Raw genomic sequence first — 19423 nt, 5'->3', positions numbered from 1 at the left:
TGGTCACCATATAATCTAACGATTCTTAATAAAGTTTCCCACCAACTCTTCACCTCGTTGTTTTATAATTAATTAATGAATCTTGCCTAGCTGCATTATTTCATTGGGAGTTGTGAAATGATGATTTTCTAAGTGTAGGCTTTTTATATTTGTTAGTATAACTTTTCTATGAAAAAAACTTTTTCCTCATTATCAATTTAATTACACAAATCTTTGAAACTTATTTTGTTCAGAAAAGGAAGAATAAATACTTGATTTATTCTCTTTATCAATTTACATATGTATATATATGTGTGTGGAGATATGTATATCTGTGTATATATATATCTGTACTACATATATATAGTAGCATATATATTTAGCATTAAATATTATGATTATTTAGTGTACCAAACTGAAACACTTAAATTTATCCTTGACTCTTGCCTTTACCCAAGCTAGTAACAAATTCAATGAGTGTGTCCCAGAAACAATTATTAACCCAAACTCACCTCCTCCATTCTGTCTTTGTTTTGATGTGTGCACTATTAATCTGTTTTAGATTTTTATAGTTACCTACTATCTTAAATCTTCTATGAGCTTTTCAAAAGGAGAGACTATGCTTAATTTATCTTTGAATCCCAAAATTTAACAGTATTTCATACACTCAAATATTTGAAGTTAGATGCTCTAAAATGTTTTTTGAATGAATAAAATCCAAAATATATTTCATAAATTAGTATAAAACACCTTGTTTTTTTTTTTTTTTTTTGCTTTTGTCATCTACTCTTAAGTCTCCCATTTCAGTGAAGAAAGAATTCCTGTTAATTTTTTTATATTAATCTATGTAGTAATGCTATAAGAAAATCAGGTAAATTTTATTATTATTTTGAGAGAGAAATAGGAAGAGAGAGAGAGACAGGAACATTGAGGTGTTCCTGTATGTGCCCTGGCTGGGGAATTGAACTGGTAACCTCCGTGTTCTAGGATGATGCCCAACCAACTGAGCTATTTGGCCAAGGTTTAAATTTTATTGATTTTTAGAACTACAAAGAGAGGAAGGGAGAGAGAGGGGTGGGGAAGGGAAGCATTCATTTGTTGGTCCACTCAGTCATGCATTTCTTGGTTGCTTCTCATATGTGCCCTGACCTGATTCAAACTCACAACCTCATCATTTTGGGTCAATGTTCTTAACTAATTGAACTAATTTACCATGGTCAAATAAGGTAAATTTAAATGTCCTAAATATTGTGTTTTGTCTTGGACTGAAATATAGTTGAAAAGTCACCAGGACATCTGAAATATAATATACTTGGGATGGTTTGGTGGCATTGAAAAAAATAAACTTTTCTTCAAAATCCGGAACAGATTTTGGCTAGAACTAACTTAGTTTCAGTGAGAGCTGCTTTGTATTCTTTTTTGAACGGGACATGTGAAGCAAAATGTCTACAGCAAACTGGGAAAACTCAGCCTAATAAACCAGGACAAATACTTCAAAAATACAAATGATTACAACTCTGGGTGAGAATTTCTCTTCTATGATTGTCAATCAAAAGAAGGTATTCATCTCAATTTCTGAAGCTGTTTTATGTCAGAAAATTAAAAAAGACATGGGAAGGTATAGTGAAGGCCTTGGAGAAACCATTTACTGAGGCCAGGGAAATGGTCATTTCTAGAAAAACTAGCTAAATCAACCAGGCAGGTTTGGATGTAAGTAGTAGTTAAAGGTAATACCCAGGTTTGCATAGATAGAGATGGATTATCTAAATGACTTAAATCAATTTATTTTATCTAAATATGCTTTTGCTTTTCAAAATGGCAAATAACTTGTTATCAACAGTGGCACTCAAGAATAGGTTTGTTAAGAGATTTTTTATAAACTGATTTTAGGATTAAATTAATTAAAATGTACTTTTAAGGAAAGAATTCTTGCAATGGGGGGGGGGAAGTTCACAAATATGTATATGTAGCATTTGTCCTGTACCTTTATCTTTAGGAATCTATTTTCAAGCAAGAATTAGTCAATGTGTTTAAAAAACATGAGCAAGAAATGAACAAGGATGGTGTGATTTGATCTTCATCCCAGAGTTCCTAAAAACCTTGAAATTTTGTAAATGATGATAGCAGTAAAGGTGATAAAGGTGTCTTTTTGTTTTAATGAGTTGTGACTGCTTTTTTTTAAAATGTATTGTGTTTACATAGATTCTAGTGTGTCACCGAGTACATCCCCACCACTCCTGTGTTCCCCTCAACCTCCCCCTTGCCCCCTTCCCCTACTCCTTCCCCCCTTTCCTCCAGGATTTGCTGTCCTGCTCTCTATAATGCTGTTATGTATATATAATTTCACCAATCTCTTTCCCTTCTCTGATCCCACCTCTCATCCCCTTGACCTCTGGTCCCTTTGATCCCGCCTCTGTCTCTATTGTGCTCCTCAGTTCACATTGTTCATTGGATTCCTCAAATGAATGAGATCATATGATATTTTTTTTTCTCTGCCTGGCTTATTTCACTTAGCATAATAGTTTCCAGAGGTGTGGCTTTTGAACCACATATAAGGATGGGGGCTGTTGCCTGAAGAACCAACTATGTGATTAGAAGTTTGGAATTTTCAGTTTCCCTTTACCTCAGCACTTCTGGAAGTGTGAAAGGGCTATAGATGGAATCAGTTGCTAATGGTCAATGATTTAATTATGCCTATACAATAAAGCCTTTATAGAAATCGCAAAACACTGAGTTTAAAAAACTTCTAGGTTGATGATCATGTGGAGGTGCTGGTGTGGTGGTACATACACTTGGAGATGGAAGTTCTGCACCCTTTCCCCACACCTTGCCCCAAGGGTCTATCCCATCTGGCTCTTCTGAGTTGTACCCTGTTATAATAGGATACAACTAATATAATTCTCTAGTGAGTAAATAGCTTTCTTGAGTTTTGTGAGCACAAGCAAATTAATGTAAATAAATGAGGGGTTTATGGGAACCTCTAATTTTAAGCCACTTGTTCAGAAGTACAGGTAGCAACCTGGGCTTGTGACTGGTGTTTAATATCCAAGGCTTTGGTTTTTGGAACCTCATTCTAGAGCTGGTTCATCAGAAGCATGAGTGACATCCTATCCTTGCAATTGGTATTTGAAATAGGTGTGGAGGGAGAAGCGGTCTTGTAAGTCCAAGCTCTTAACCTGCAGGTCCTGACACTATCTTCAGGTGAGTAATGTCAGAATTAAGTTTAATTGGAGGACACCCAGCTGGTACTGAGAGTTGTCTAGTGGTGGGGGGAAATGCCCACTCTCTCCACATTAAAGATCTTGAGTAAACTAAGAGATGGCCATCACATCATTTATAACCATGAAAAAAAAAAAAAAGCAAACACTGGAAACAAGTGGAAGTTCCACAGTATGGCAAATCTTTTAACCAGAGTATATGAGAAGATGTCACTATTGTAATAAAAAATAATGTAAATATGTTTGGATGTAAAAATACACTCAAACATAGAGACATGTACTTATTTATGAAAATTCCAACTTGTTGGCTCTTACAGATGGTCATCATCAACTTAGTGTTTTTAAAGTAATTTTATGAATTTATTTACTTTTGTTTAATTAGGTTTTCTATAAATAACTAATATATACAAGTTAATTTTTATGTAATCAATAAAATGAAATACTCTAAATAATTTTTTCAAATATGTAAATTATGTCATCACAAACAAAATAATATGCTCTATATCAGTATGGATGCTCTTCAACTTACCATGGGATTGTGTCTGGATAAAGCCATTATAAATTGAAAATATTATAGGTCAAAAATGTATTCAGTACCCCTAACCTGTCCAACATCACAGCTGGGCCTAGCCTACATTCAGTGCGCTCAGAACACTTAAATTAGCCCACAGTTTTTCAAAGCCATCTAACACGCTGAATATACTGAGTATTGGTTGTATACCCTCATGGTTGCCTGGCTGACTGGCAGCCACTGCCCAGAAACACAATGGAATATCATCTCGCATATTGCAAGCCTGGAAACAATAAAAAGTTAGAATTTATGAATGTGTACTGCTTTAAACCCTTGTAAATTCAAAAAAATCATAATTTGAACTGATTTGTCAGAGACTGTCTGTAATTGATAAACCATTTAAATATTCTTTCCATGAGTTGTAAGAATAAGAAGTGACTATTTCAAGCTTCTAAATAGTCTCGTACCATGAGAATACCAAGAGTGAGTCTTACTGGGGTAATATAAAATTTATTTCTCCCAATACACTCACATAATTAGAATGGTAGTTAGCATTTCTTAGCAAAATTCCCTTCCCTATTCCCCCTCCCTCTCCCCTTCCCTCCCTCTCCCCTTCCCTCCTTCTCCCACTACTTCTCCCTCTCTTTCTCTTCTTTCTTTCTCTCTCCCCTCTTTCTCTCTACTTAACTGCATGTATATGCAATTATATAATTTAAAACTTGTCATAAGGTAACATGAATTCATTATGGATTCCTTTTACTGTTGAAGAAATACAATAACTTTTTTTAAAAAAAAACTTAGACCTTTCAACTGTAGTGTCAATTTTGCCAACAGTTATTTCTTTAAAATCCAGTATATAATTTCAGGTTTTCTTTTCCAACACTGAATTTTCCTTGAAGAAGAAATGCTAATTTTTTAGGTCTACACTACAAGTGTGGCAATGTGATATGTCAAAGAAAATTGCAACAAAATGAACAACTTTATTTTTCTGCTCTAGTGGTAAAACCTAGAAAGCAAGCTTTGGCCAAGGACTATATCTGGTGACAAGATCATTGTAATATCAATAACAAGGAACTATCAATATGTATAATTGCTAGTGGTACTAGGAAAATTTCACAAATGTATTTTAAAAGTGAGATAGTTGAAGTGACATCTGTATATTCTTCCTCACGGTTTAAGCTATGCTTTGTCATATTTCCTTCAGGGTGTAAAATGAGAGTGTACTTTTCATAGTCTTAAACTCCTACTTTTGTAACCTAGGCATGAGGAAGGCAATAGAAAGTACGGGTGCTAAGCAGATACAGCAACTACAAAAAAAGACCAATAAAATATTACTAATGTCTTTATATTCTTGTAAATATGTATGAATAATAAATAAAAAACCATAAAAGACTATATTGTGTCTGGCCTTAACCACAAGAAGGCAAATATGCCCACTTATTTACAATTAAATACTTTTTCAGGAAAGAAATAAAATTTCTTGAAACTTAATTCAAGCTGTTCTTCAGTTGAGTTTTCAAAAATAAGTTGTTAACAATGATGTCTTTCCAAGCTGATTTTGCGATCCTTTTCCTGCATCTGTTTTGCCTTTAGTGACTCTGCAGTGGAATAGTAATGACACTCTTCAAACACAGATCTTCTGAAATACCATATGCTCTATGATTCTTAGAATGAGAAACAGTTTTACATTACCAATTATTTGTTGTTTTTCCTGGTGGTTATCACTCATGGACATGTGACTATTACTTTCTGCAGTCCATCAGTGCTACTGAAGAGTTATTTTTAAACAGTTTGAGAAAATTAAATCTTATTTTAAATGTACCAGGGGAGTTTGTTATTACTAAGGACATTGTGATAAACACTTCTTTAAAGTGAAATATTTTAACTTATTTTTGCAGTTGTGATTTTCTATACCATTATATAAAATTAGATGCAAATACACTGGATGGAATTTTGAAAATAATGTGTAACACTAAAAAAGCAGAAGCTTGTTAAATAAAGAAAGTCACCTAGTTTTCCCCCAAATGGCCTCACATTACCTTGGTGATACTACCAATAATCGAGTTTGACCTTGAAACTTGCAGGAGCAGAAATGTGAATTTGTCAGCACTATAAGACTAGATCTCAGGAGCATTAACTATGCTCACAGATTCTTGTAGTAAATCAGAATACCAATTTAGTTATAATTATTGAGCAATACTGCTTTTATATAAACTAGAATAGTTAAGCAAACATGAGAAAAGCATTCTCTCCTCAAAAGTGAAGGCCATTATTTGGAATCTAATCCTTATCTTACAGTAATTGTGGTACAGTGGAGCTCAGAATAAGGAGATTAAATAAGGGATATCATAGAACATGTTTTTTTCTCCCCTTCCTTACCCTCAAACCTCAGAGACATCGCTAATTAATCATTGCTAATTGATCAATGCTAAATGATCAACTGATCCATTAAGCTCAGATTAAGCTTTAGAATCCTTTGCGACACATTACTCCTGGAAGGCACCTCAATTGATTAAGGTTGGCACAAGATTTGACAGCTGTTCTTGGGCAAAGCTTTCTGCTCTGTGCCTCAATTTTCTTATCTATAAAACTAATAGGTTGGGCTCTTTCCTCCTAGGTCCTTTTCTGCTCTATAAATAATTGCTGGTTTGAGCAAATCACTTTGCTGTGGTTGACTGTAATTCCTTTATCTTTAAAATGAGGTTACACTGACTATTAAAAATACTTTCAGGTATATAATTCTTAATTTTATCTGAAACCATGTAAGGCAGAGCTTTTGTATACCCATGCTAATGATTAAGAAACTGAGACACGGCCCTGGCCAGTTGGCTCAGGAATAGAGTGTAGGCCTGGAATGGGAACATCCTGGGTTTGATTCCTGGCCACGGCACACAGGAGATGCGACCTGCTGCTCTCCACCCCTCCCCCTCTCCTTTCTCTCTATCTCTCTCTTCCCTTCCTGCAGCCAAGGCTCCATGGGAGCAAAGTTGGCCCGGGCACTGAGGATGGCTCCATGGCTTCTGCCTCAGGTGCTAGAATGGCTCTGGTTGTAATGGAGCAATGCCCCAGATGGACAGAGCATCACCCCCTAGTGGGCATACCGGGTGGATCCCGGTTGGGCGCATGTGAGAGTATGTCTCTCTGCCTCCCTACTTCTCACTTAAGAAAAAAAAAAAAAAAAGAAGAAGAAAGAGGCCTGACCTGTGGTGGCCCTGTGGTGGCGCAGTGGATAAAGCGTCAACCTGGAAACGCTGAGGTTGCCGGTTCAAAACCCTGGGCTTGCCTGGTCAAGGCACATATGGGAGTTGATGCTTCTTGCTCCTCCCCCTTCTCTCTCTTTCTCTCTCTCTCTTTCTCTCTCTCTCTCTCTCTCTCTCTCTTCCCTCTCTATAATGAATAAATAAAATCTTTAAAAAAATTTTAAAAAAGAAACAGACACAAAGCAATTGCTAGTCACTGCCTTACATGTTCTTTTGAGTCATCTGTGTTCAAATATTGGGTTGGAAAAAGAGAGCCTTAATGAATAATGATGTCAGTTCTGAGAGCAGAATGTGGGAGTCATGGCCATTTCTGATTTATAGATTAATTACTATCACAAGTGTTTCATTTACTAGAACAGTAATTATCTGCCAAGTCCAAGCACGAAGAAAAACAGAGCAAGTTTCAAGTCACATGTACTATTTTTTATAAAGTGTTTGTCTCTGTAAAATTAGGCATATTTCCATTATGCTGGCTTAATACAGACAAAGCATAACTGTTTTGTGTTATCATATTTATTGTCCATAGGCATCTACAAATAGCAAATATCTTTTAGTTATAGAGCCTCTAGAGCATTGTGAAATAATCCACTTTAATAATGAAAAAGATATCTCATTACCAAGATGTGTTCTTTTTATAATTCAGGGGCTATGATTCTTTACTCACTAAAACAATTTCACAGAATATAGATCCCAGTTCCCTGAGTGTCTGGTTAAGAGAAAAAATATAAAGTTCTTATTGCCTTAAAGGAGCAAATCTTTTGATGCAGATAATGGTTCAGTGTAGAGTCATAATTTATTCTTCATAACTTGGATTTATTGTTTTGTTTTGTTTTGTCATCTTAAATTTTTTCTTTCTATTTAATTTTTTTTATTTACTTCAAGGGGAATATTCATTAAGCATGGTTATTTAAAAGAAATTAATCTTCTCTTTATTTACCTAGACTTTCTCTCTTGCACAAGATAGATGCCGTGTATGATTAGAATGAATACCACCATATTAACTTAGTAAATGTCCTCACGGCCCATAAAGGGTGGTTGCCCTGAATAAAGAACTCGCAGGCCTTTCTGCTGCCTGGCTGAGCTACAATTTACATTTTGTATGTTATGGGCTGAAAAGAATTTTAATTTAATATATAAATGTAAAACTTCAGCTTCTACTTGCTACAATATGTATTCCATGATTTTATTTATTTACTTATTTTTATCATTGAAGATTGTATCCTGTGAATTTATGCGATGAAAACCCACTGTATGTGGGGAGTGACTCTGTTAGGCATTGGGAAAGGATGAAAATGGTTTGAAATAAATAAAAAAGCAATTACTTAAGCCTAGGAAAAAGATACTACACATTAATTCAGGAGGCATTTAACTTACTCAGGGCTTTATTCCAATGAACTGTGGTTCCCTTTTCTATCTCTGTAATATATGCCAAATGAAGTGAGCAGAGACAGAGTGCTCTTTTCACCCTGGTAATAAGGAGTTAGAAGTCTGAGGACTTGAGAAAGCTGCCATTAGGGGAAAGATGAAATTATGAAGATGGCCCTAGTTCTATTTCTAGTGTTGGACACTGAGGGCAAAGCTTTTAAAATTGTGGCATAACCAACTGCAATAGCCACTAGGCTGATTGGCTGGGGCTGAGTACAGTTTCCACAAAGCTCATGATTAACATGATCCTGGTTTAAAGGCTACAACCAAAGTTCCTACTTCCAAGACTTCTAACCAATATTGAGAGAGGAAAAAGAATATATGGATGCTTTCACAATTACCACTACTTCCATTCTTCATTCTTCCATGACCCACTTTACATTTTCTTCTAGCTTATCTCCCTGAATGTCTCTTTTCTTATGCATTTCAGCTCTGGATCACTCTTTCCTTCTCCATGGACTCACCAATTAATAAAATTTTTTCAGTCCTATTGAGCAATACCATTTTTCAAAGGGGTATCTTTTCAAAAGGAAACAGGAACTATGAAGCAAATTGAGTGAAGAAAAGAGTGAAACTGTGCTGAGAAATGTACTCCTACAGTGTCAGGGTCCATCGGGATTTGGGACATTCTAACAGACACTATAATTATTTTCCCACCCAATGTTTTGAATATAAATTTCTCTAGAAATTTTACTTTTTAAAATTAATTTTCTCTATGATTGCTGGATATTCTCACTAATTTCTCTTTATTCTTTGATAATTCTCTCTCTCAGCCTGATTTCTCTTGCTGTTCTTTCTACTAATCTTGGTGAATAAAAAGTCTATTTCTTTTTCTTATATACATTGGATGTGTTTTTAGTTATTACTACACTTCTTAAGTGGGTTTTGTGTCCTAGTTCTTCAAGTAGTAGTTTCTGTGTGCATGTCTAGCTTCTTCTTTCTGTTTCTCTTGGTCAGTTTACTGGGCATTGCTTTGGGAATCAATGGAAAAGTATGTGGGAATTTATTGACACTACAGTACTTTGTAAAAAAGAAAGTCATAGTTTCACCTGGCAACTATGTTTTTTTGTTTTGTTGTTGTTGGGTTTTTTGTGTGTATGTGTTTTAATGGCCTTTTTATAATGCAGTATAGCTGTTTTAATGTGAATAATCTAACATTGTATAGCCTTTGCTTCTGTAAAAGAAGGGCTGCCTTGACTTTCCTCAAAGCCATCATTCCATGAATGACGACAGTACTATGACCAGGTGCATCAAATCTTAAATCAGTTACATGCTTGTGAAAGAATCATTAGCAACACGAAAATCTGGCAAATGCTGTGTCATTAATAATATTTTTTCATTTTTCTTCAAGTGTGTCTATTTGACCAGCAAACAGAAGAAATATACTTTGTTTCTTCTATTAATTTTAAAGGTTAGTGCAGAAGTGCTTTAAGACCCCCAGTTTGAGTGTACAATTTTTAGAAGAAAAGAAAGTTGATAGCATGGTAGCTTCTGGAACTTTTGTATATGATCCCTAAATATGCTGAAAGGTTCAGTTATATGCAAGAACATTTGCTGTTGGGCATCATCTGTCTAAAAGGGCAACAAGTCTGATATTCTGTTTTCATTTTTATTGATTTTATTGGGTCTTAACTTTGAAGAGACCATGTTAAAGGGATTTTTGAAACTGGATTATAATTTACAAAACATTTTTTAATTACAAAAGTGACCAAAAAAAGTAAAATTATGGTGGGTATATTATTTCTAAAAAAAAATAAAAGGAAAATATAAAAATACACAAAGTCATTCATGATATCTAAATGTGTAAGTATCAGTGGACTGTTTCTGAGAAAAGATTAAATATTTTATATTTTACTTCTTAGGATTTTAGAAGATACCGTCTTGATAATCTTTTGAAGATTTACAAAAATAAAAATTTCTAAACTTCTTTTCTGTCAAATGTATAAGAATTTTCCTAGGCTTTTTTCCTTGATCCCAGAGCTATGATTAAGTTCTACTCTGGAAAATATTACTTAGTTTCTGTGATGAGACAAGACTTATATCTTGTTCTTTATGATATGTCCAGGGAATACTTAACTTATGTTTTATGGCCATAATTAATTATATCACTTCAAAGCTGAACAGTACATTAAGAGTTACCTTGGAAATAAACAGCAGGATACAGTTATACCAGATATTCTGAATACATAAGTACCAAAGCCACTACCAATAAGAACTGTAGACACTGAGGAGAAGAGGGTCAGAAAATTATAGACTGTGTGCCAAATTGGGTCTATCATCTGTTTTTGTATGGTCCCAGAGTTTAGAATGGTTTTGCATTTTTAATGGTTTAAAAGAAATAATAATATTTTATGACACATGAATATGATATGAAATTCAAATATTAATGTCCATAAGTAAAATTTTATTGGAACACAGCTATGCTCATTCATTTCTGTGTTGTCTATGACTCCTTTTGTGCTATGACAACAGAGTTGACTAGTGGTAGGAGAGTGTCTCTGGCCCACGAAGCCTAAAATACTTACAATCTAGCCTCTCTCAGAAAAAAAAAAGACAATTTATTCTGTAGACACTAAAGGCTTCTATATCAAAGGCGACATCAAAATTATCTGTGACTTGAATAATGTATGGTATACCTGTATATCACATAGACATAGATCATGTAAAGTGACATACTTTATGTTGTAAGGGTGTTGTTACCTATTCAATGCTCACTTCTGGGCAGTAAAACATTTATTGTAGGACTCCATTAGGAATTCACCTAATCTACTTAGGTAGGATTCATGCATTACCTGTGCAATTGGGAACATTATTGAACTTCTCCAAAGGTTTTATTATATCATTTAAAGAATAGGGAAATATAATTAGTTACATTATAACATTATCTTTAAGAATAAATGATATCTCTATTTTGTACCATGTCTTCTAAATTTTAAATGCTCAGAAACTTGATACTCTTTTTTTGTTAATTATAGACAACTATAAGCACATAGCAAAAAAATCTTTAACTTAAAATTTATGAACACAACAAAAGAATTTTCATATTATCAAATCTGTTGAAAGAATGATAATTATGTCTAGTTTTTACTTACTTTAAGTATATTTGTATATGTTATAGCAGATTTCTGATTTTAACTTTTAATTTCTTTTCATGTAGAACCTCTTTTGAAAGGAAAGAAATATTTAATTTGGTGTCAATTTTTTCTTATTTTCAGTATCTATAATAAATTGTTGCCTGCTACTGCCATTTATCCTCATTCCTCATTGATGAGAATAATAGCTACCAAAAATTCTCTTTCAGTGTCTTGGACTCCAGTAATTCAAAATTTTCATTTTAGATATACAGTCCTTATCAATGCTTTTCTAATGAAGATTCTATTTTCTATTTATTTATTTATTTATTTATTTATTTATTTATAATTTTGTGTGTGTGTGTGTGTGACAGAGACAAGAAATGTCATTTCTTTGTTGAGGCACCTTAGTTGTTCATTGATTGCTTTCTAATATGTGCCTTGACCAGGGGGCTACAGCACACCAAGTGACCTTTTCTTCAAGCCAGCAACCCTGGGCTCAAGCTGGTGAGCATATGCTAAAACCAGAGGAGCCCATGCTCAAGCTGGCAACCACTGGGTTTCAAACCTGGATCCTTTGCATCCTAGTCCGACATTGTATCTACTGCGCCATCACCTGGTCAGGCAGGAAGATTCTGTTTTCATCTGTAAATTTAACTTATGCATAAGTGATTTTTTATTTTTTTGTATTTTTTTCTGAAGCTGGAAACTGGGAGGCAGTCCGGGATCCACCTGGCACGCCCACCAGGGGGCGATGCTCTGCCCATCCAGGGCGTCTCATTGTTGCGACCAGAGCCACTCTAGCGCCTGAGGCGGAAGCCATGGGGCCATCCCCAGTGCCCGGGCCATCTTTGCTCCAATGGAGCCTTGGCTGTGGGAGGGGAAGAGAGAGACAGAGAGGAAGGAGAGGGGGAGAGGTGGAGAAGCAGATGGGCACTTTTCCTGTATGCCCTGGCTGGGAATTGAACCCGGGACTTCCGCACGCCAGGCCGACACTCTACCACTGAGCCAACCGGCCAGGGCCTGCATAAGTGATTTTGAAAATTCCATTCATTTGGTCCTAGAATTTTTGTCCCTGAAAATTTCCAAGCGTCAATTTTTCATCATTGTATATTTCTATGGATAGCAAGCAAGATATATGTTTGTTTTATTTATCAGTAACAAACAGTTCCAGATTGAATCTAAAATTTAAGAACTTTATGGAAGTTAATTTGCCAATACATTAACATTTTAAATGGGTATAAGTAGCTCATACACTCTGTGATTTAATTTTTTATGACAGTGGTGTAGCCAACATTGACAGTGAGGCGCCCTGTCTCTTATGACAATTATTTTCAATAAGCAACACAAATATATATGCTCATTAAAATTATTAAATATATATATATACTTTAATATCTCCTACAAAAATGTCTGCACTAACTACATGTTATATGATGAGTCAGATTAAATCTTACAACATCAGAAAATTGCTTGAAGAATGTAAATTTTTAGGGTTTGCACATCTTGTATCTTCAGTTGAACCAAAAAAAAAGGACATTTTCACTTCTTTTTTTTATACATTCTAGAATATATAATTGATTCCCTCCCCCCCCCCTTTGACTTGAAAGAACAAATATAACAGTGTGTCTAAGTAGAAGCTGCCATGGTAAGACTTGCCTGGTGAAAGCGTGTTACTTCAACCTTTTAATCTCATAGTCAGCATTATGGTGCCACAATGACCAAAAATAGTGACTTGGATCACTTTTGTTCATATTATTTCTAGAAACATAAGAAAAGAGAATAATACTGCAATGTTTACTATATGCTAAATTCTGTAATCTAACTACACCATTTTACTTTATCTTAAAATATATTTATAAAGTAGGTATGTGGTCATCAATTTACAGGTGTAATTCCTGAATTTAGACATTTAATTAATTTTGTCTAAAATCACATAGCTAATGGCTGACATCTAAGATCTCTTTTATTAAAAAGATATATCTTTTAAACATCATGCCTTTTAATATGTAAACTTTCTCCAAAGGATATTTTTCTTAAAATTTTCCTTCCTTTATTCATTTAATTATTTAAGATTTGACTTTTTTGAAATACATCATATTACAAAGAAAATAAAAACACATACACATACAAAACACTGCTAAGCCCTTGTGCATTTGATGTGTGTGATTGATTCAGTCAGTAAACTGAGTAGCAAATAAGTATAATGGCATTGTCAATATTAATATTAACAATTATGATAACAACAATTTACATTTGCACACTAACTGCCCTTCTTTGCCATACCATAAGCCAGTATTCTATCCTGTCTCTGGAGTGATTCCTGATCTTCCAAGTCTCAAGATACGATTCCTACAAAAAAATCACTGGAAAGATTGGTTTTCTACAAAGAAAGCTTAAGAGCACGTTTGAATATTCTTGAAGAATCAAACACATATCAGTGGTAACTTTATGTTCCAGAATTAAATCTAAGTTGTTTGGTAAATGGACCTGGAAGGTGACAGGCTGGTGTTTGTTGCTTTGGATTATGTGAGTTATTTCTCCCTTTGCAACATTTGACCAGCACAACATGCTCTGGTTCTGGGGCTTGTTTATAGATGTCATTTGTACATCCATTTTTATTTAGATTATATTATAGGCTGCTCTTGATTGATTAGGAGCTGAGTAAGGTGCTGAACAGATTTTACTCCATGTTGGGACCATGCTCTTCTCTGACTTAACTGCATTAAACTTTACAAGGTAACTTACTACTCACATTTCAGTTTATTGCTGAGTTCAGAAAAAGTATTTGAAGATTTTGATGGGTTGTAGAGGCTTGATGATTTGGGGTGGAGCATCAACTGTATAGAAGGGCTGGCCCTTAAATTTACACAGAGCTAGTATTTCTTTCAGTGTGAAATTGACATCTGAAGATTGTGAACTAAAAAATCATAAGGTCAGTCAAGAGTTTAGCAGTCACACCTGAGACATATGTGCTTCTTTTTAAAACTCTGGAATAATTTACTATGTTAAACCTGGAGGTTCTTTTCCCTTTCTGTTTCTTTATCATTCTTTAAAAAAAAAAACAATAGTCAAGAACATTACAGCCGGACTTCTATATATACTTTAAAGAAACATAAACATCTTTTTTGTTGTAATTTAACAAAACTAGTGCATGTAGAGTCTTTCAGTTGCTTTTGGGTTAAAACTTCAAAAGGGAACATTGCTATTTATAATCTGCAGAATTTGATTTTTAAAATTTGGAGCCTAGGTTCATTGTTTAATCTCTTTTTTGCACTGCGGTTTTTTTTTAAAATAAAAATACAGGTCTCTGTTTCTTTTTGAAATCCCTCCTTATGAAACAAAACAAACAAATGAAAAAAAAGCTGGTGTAGATTGTACCTGTACAAGTTAATCCTTTGGGATCAGATGGAAGTCATGATGAATGGTTGGGGCCCAGTTTCTCCAATAAACAGAATTGTTTCTTCCATTGCTAATATTCCAAGAAAATTCATCAATATGTTCCTACTTTAAGTGACCACTCTCCAAATACACAAACATTGTTTTTTTAAGTATTGGGACAAGATCAGACAGTTTCTTTCTTTTTTTTAATCTCAATTTAAGAAATATTTTGGATTCTATAATAAATAGGTTATTTATTAGAAGTTACCAAAGTATACATTTTTATTTAATTGATTTTTAGGGACATATTCAGTAAGTTACCAAGGCAGTTTATTTAATATCTGTTTTTATGTGATATAGTTCCTTTTTAATATCTTTAACACATATATTACTGATAGATAGAAATATTGGTTGAAACCATAGGCTCTAGGGTCACGGCCAAGCTTTGAAGCCTTGTCCTACAGGACAAGATATTCACTTATCTAATTCTCTGTCTTTTAATCACTTGTCTCTTGATTAGTTATAGTGAGTAAATGTGGTAAACTATATAAATGCTTATTGTGACAAATGACATCTCTAATTGCTTTATCTACATATAGCCATCACATGTAATATAATTTTGATTCCACTTAGAAATGCATGCCTGGCCCTCAGGAACTATGTGGTTTAGTGATCCTATACCTCTCTTTATACAACTCAAGCCATATATGGAGTTAATTGGTTATGGCTGCTAATGTGGTGGTGTAAGTGAACATAAGTGAAAAGGCATTGAAAAATCTTTAGCTCTGCAGCTATTTCTTCTGAAAACTATAATGTAAAATATACGGGGTAACCTGTGAAGATAGTATAGATCAAACTAAAATTAGAGTGAAGACTCTGAACTAGAATGTAGCTTTTCTGAGGCCCTTTGAAAATTTTCTCCCCCTTCCACTGCTCTCAAATTGGCTTCCCAGCTCATCTGACTGGTTCACAAGTTCTTCCGTATGAGAAAGGTCCTTAATGCTGATTGTGAGTCACGTGAGCTACTGCTACCCTTGTGTGATTTTTGTTTTTTGGCACTTCTTGCTGGGGGCTGCTCTCACAGGATGTAGCTTCATCACGTGGAGCTGCCTCTTTTAAAAAGTGTGATGTACATCACCTACAGACAGGTAGCTCAGCTGGTTCCGTGAAAAGACAAAGCAGTTTTATTTCTCAGCCTGAGGCCTCAGCACTACAGACAGCCCTACAAGCTCCCCCTTTAATGCTCCAAGATAACATCCCAAGCACCAGACGGGTCTGGTAAGTCCGGGATAATTAGGACAGTTCCTGTTCAAGAGCAGCCTCCTGGCAGGAGGATTGAGCCTTGATGGAGTGCTGTCATGACAACAGAAAGAAGGGGATAGTGGGATTACAGAGTATCTAGCTACTGTGTTAAGGAAGCCTGTTATATGTCTCTGTTTGTGTGGCAAATGAGACAGAGACAAATATTTCTGGGTGAAAATCCTATTCCATTGCTTAGATAATTTGTGGGGATTTTTTCTTCTGTGTAGTATTAGGGAATTGGGAGAATCTAGAAAGGCACTGGTGAAGAAGAAGGTCAACTGCCCAAATTGGGGTCAGAGCATAAGTATATTATTTTCAAGAGTTAATGTAAGAGAAACTTGGCAAAAATTTCATAATCTGTCATTTGAAGCATTCTTATAAAAAGGTAGCATCAATTATATTTATATAATTATAAATTATTCCCTGAAGCATCAAAATATTTTCCATGCTTGAAATCCTGCAGATGGTACTCACAAGTCCAAATACATTGTATTTATTTGCAGCATATCAGAGAGCACATCAGTAATTTGTTGTGGATGGCATATGTGTCCCATTACATGGAAAGTGACAAAATAATCACTTCTTGGGTATAGTGTCAAATGCAGTTTGGTCATTTAATTTATTTATTTTTTAATCATGCATGGAGACAGAGAAAAATAGGGCTTGAGTTTAACTATGCTGAAAAGACATTTAGGATTGTATTTAGATTTTGTCCTTTCTATTTAAGAGCCTTTCTATTCAAGTAAAAGGTAACTTTTGGGAGAAATTTAATATTTTAAAACCAAAACTCTTTAAAAGACTAGTATAATTACTCGAATGTCTGAATATTATTTTTTTCTAGCATACTTGGGGAATTTTATATTTTATGGCATGATGTGCTCTCTGTTATTTTCATACACCACAGCACTGGGGCTCCATCAGTTTTTCCCAAGATAAAAGCTTCATCATAATCTCCCACTCTCTTTAATTCTCCTGTGGGTACAAAACAAAATCATATTCTTCAAAGATAATGTTGGCAGTTTTTTATTCAATCAAAAGGAAATCCTACTTCCTTCGATCCTCAATATTTCGTTTCTACTGTCTAAACAGTGTCAGTCCTAAGACTTTGCACTTTCATTTTTTCTTTATCTCTGGTTTATTTCATGTTTGGCAGAGCAATGATGTAAGTGGATTGTTTAAAAATAAGTTTTCAAGTTTTGTCTTTAAACTACAAAATCAGAAACCCTTGACCCTGAGTCCAGAAATCCGTAAGCTTCCCTGGTAATTCATATGGACAACATGTTTTGAGACCTAGATAACCTATATATTCAAAGAATTTTGCTGTCATGAGCCAAATTACCTGAAAGGAATGTATTTTATAAAAACTCTATTGACTCATTGGCAAAACATATTTAGTATGGTTTTAAGGGCCTAATTTCTGTAAAGATGAAGTTTCAAGAGAAAGTAGCTATGTGTCTTCTATAACATCATTCTACTAAATTTGCTTGAACACGTAGAGTCTGATTTCTTACCTTAAAATTTGGATCAGCTTTGCGAAGATTTGGAGTCTTGTTGAAGATTCACAGAGAGCAGTTTTAACTGTACGTGCTGCTGGACACAAGGTTGTGAAATGCCTCTCTCAGCAGTGCTGCACACACCAGTGTAAGGGGCAGCCATCCGCGAATGATTTTGATGAGAACAAAGTGTTTTTAAATTGGGAAACTAAATACCTTGTGTGGTGGTATGTGCATTATCATCTCTCTAACACTAAGATAACTTCCAAATAGCAAATATGTGAGATATAGTCTGTCAGAATATGCGAGAATAGAAGCAATTATTATTTACTGAGATCTCATTTTCCAAACTTGGGACAAATACAAACATAACACTTAAAGAGCCATGTAAGATATTATAGTTCTTATTATAATTTTTTTTATGTAAGTAAACCTAGACTTAGTGAGTGTAAGTACTTTTGCCAAGTTCAGTCACCTTCCTTAGCAATGGAGAAAAGGCCTAATTTAAGGAAACATATGTAAAGTGTACTTAACATTTATAGTTTTTTTAAAAAAAGTGATACACTGGCACCTTTTGCTGTTAGATGAGAAAATTTCAAGGTGTAATGACTCTTAATAAGCTCTGGGAACCATGTTCCTGAGAAATATTAAGATTCTTTCCTTGCCCACAAAAAAACTTTGACCTGGATTCTCATCTTTTTTTTTTCTCAAGAGAATGATAAACATTCTGTAAATAGCCAGAGGGTGGAAAAATAATTAGACTTTGCATGCCATAAGGTTTCTATGGAAACAATTTTACTCTTCCATTGTGGTGGAAAATTATTCACAAACAATATGCAAGTATGGCCATATTCCAATAAAACTTTATTTAAAAACAGCAGCTGTTAGACAACATTTGGCTCACTGGTCACAGATTGGTAACCCATACTTGACAGTTTAGACTACTCATCTCTCGATAACTTTGATGATGTACATTATTATTTAAAGAGTTTCATGTGCATTATCCAGATAAATTATTTTACTTATTTACAGGATTTCATAAGTACTACTGCTCTAATTTATCTTGCTCAATAAAAAAATATGCACAGAAATATAGAACAAGGATCAAATAAAATATGTAAATAGGACATTTTTATTTTGCATACTGTGGCTTGTCGTACCCACCACCATCTAGTATTTAAAGCACTTAACTGAAGAACACTACTCTAAGTACAGCAGAAAAGGCAGTGATCTGAAAAAAAATATATTTTTTAAAAAGTTTCTTAGATTTTAGTTGGTATGTTACCTGAAAAGTTTCCTTTACAATGGGAGTGCAGATTGTGACAACCAAACTACGTTCTTTCTTTCTTTTCCTTTCCTTTCCTCCCTTCCTCTCTCTCCCTCACTCCTTTTTTCCTTCCTTCCCTCCCTCCTTCCCACTTAACTTATCAGCTTTGGTTAATAGCTGTTGATCTTAACATGACTAAATTACTTTTTTTTTTTTACTTAGGAAGAATGAAATAAAATGAAATGAACATTCCTTTACTGTTTCTGTAGAGCACCTTGTAGACGGCTACCTTATCTTCGAAATTGCTGATGTGATCCTCTGCTTCATCTGCTGTTGATTCCTTCTAGTGAATTCTTCATTTCAGTTATTGTATTTTTTTATTTCTGAGTGGTTCTCTTTTTATATTTTGTATCTCAATTTTTTATGCTTTTTATTTTTTGTTGTTGTTGAAGTTCTCACTGAGATCATCGAGCATCTTTATAACCTGTGCTTATTTGTTAGGTTGCTTGTCTCCAT

At 34.5% G+C, this 19423-nt stretch overlaps 1 protein-coding gene across 3 annotated transcripts in view; it reads left to right on the top strand.

The window, feature by feature from the left end:
- The window catches only part of PTPRD (protein tyrosine phosphatase receptor type D), a 2510439-nt gene that overhangs the window by 832816 nt on the left and 1658200 nt on the right, over positions 1-19423 (top strand). Inside the window, exon 1 of one of the 3 annotated variants that reach the window (XM_066257236.1) lies at positions 16054-16123. The exons of the other annotated variants lie outside the window; for them this stretch is intronic. The gene's annotated coding sequence lies outside the window, so the exon portion shown is untranslated. Of the gene's footprint in view, positions 1-16053; positions 16124-19423 lie in introns of those variants that run through there. 3 annotated transcript variants of the gene reach the window in all.

The sequence above is a fragment of the Saccopteryx bilineata genome, chromosome 2 (genome assembly GCF_036850765.1).
Source record: "Saccopteryx bilineata isolate mSacBil1 chromosome 2, mSacBil1_pri_phased_curated, whole genome shotgun sequence".
Classification (NCBI taxonomy): Eukaryota; Metazoa; Chordata; class Mammalia; order Chiroptera; family Emballonuridae; genus Saccopteryx; species Saccopteryx bilineata.
This window is presented reverse-complemented; position numbering and strand designations above follow the sequence as displayed.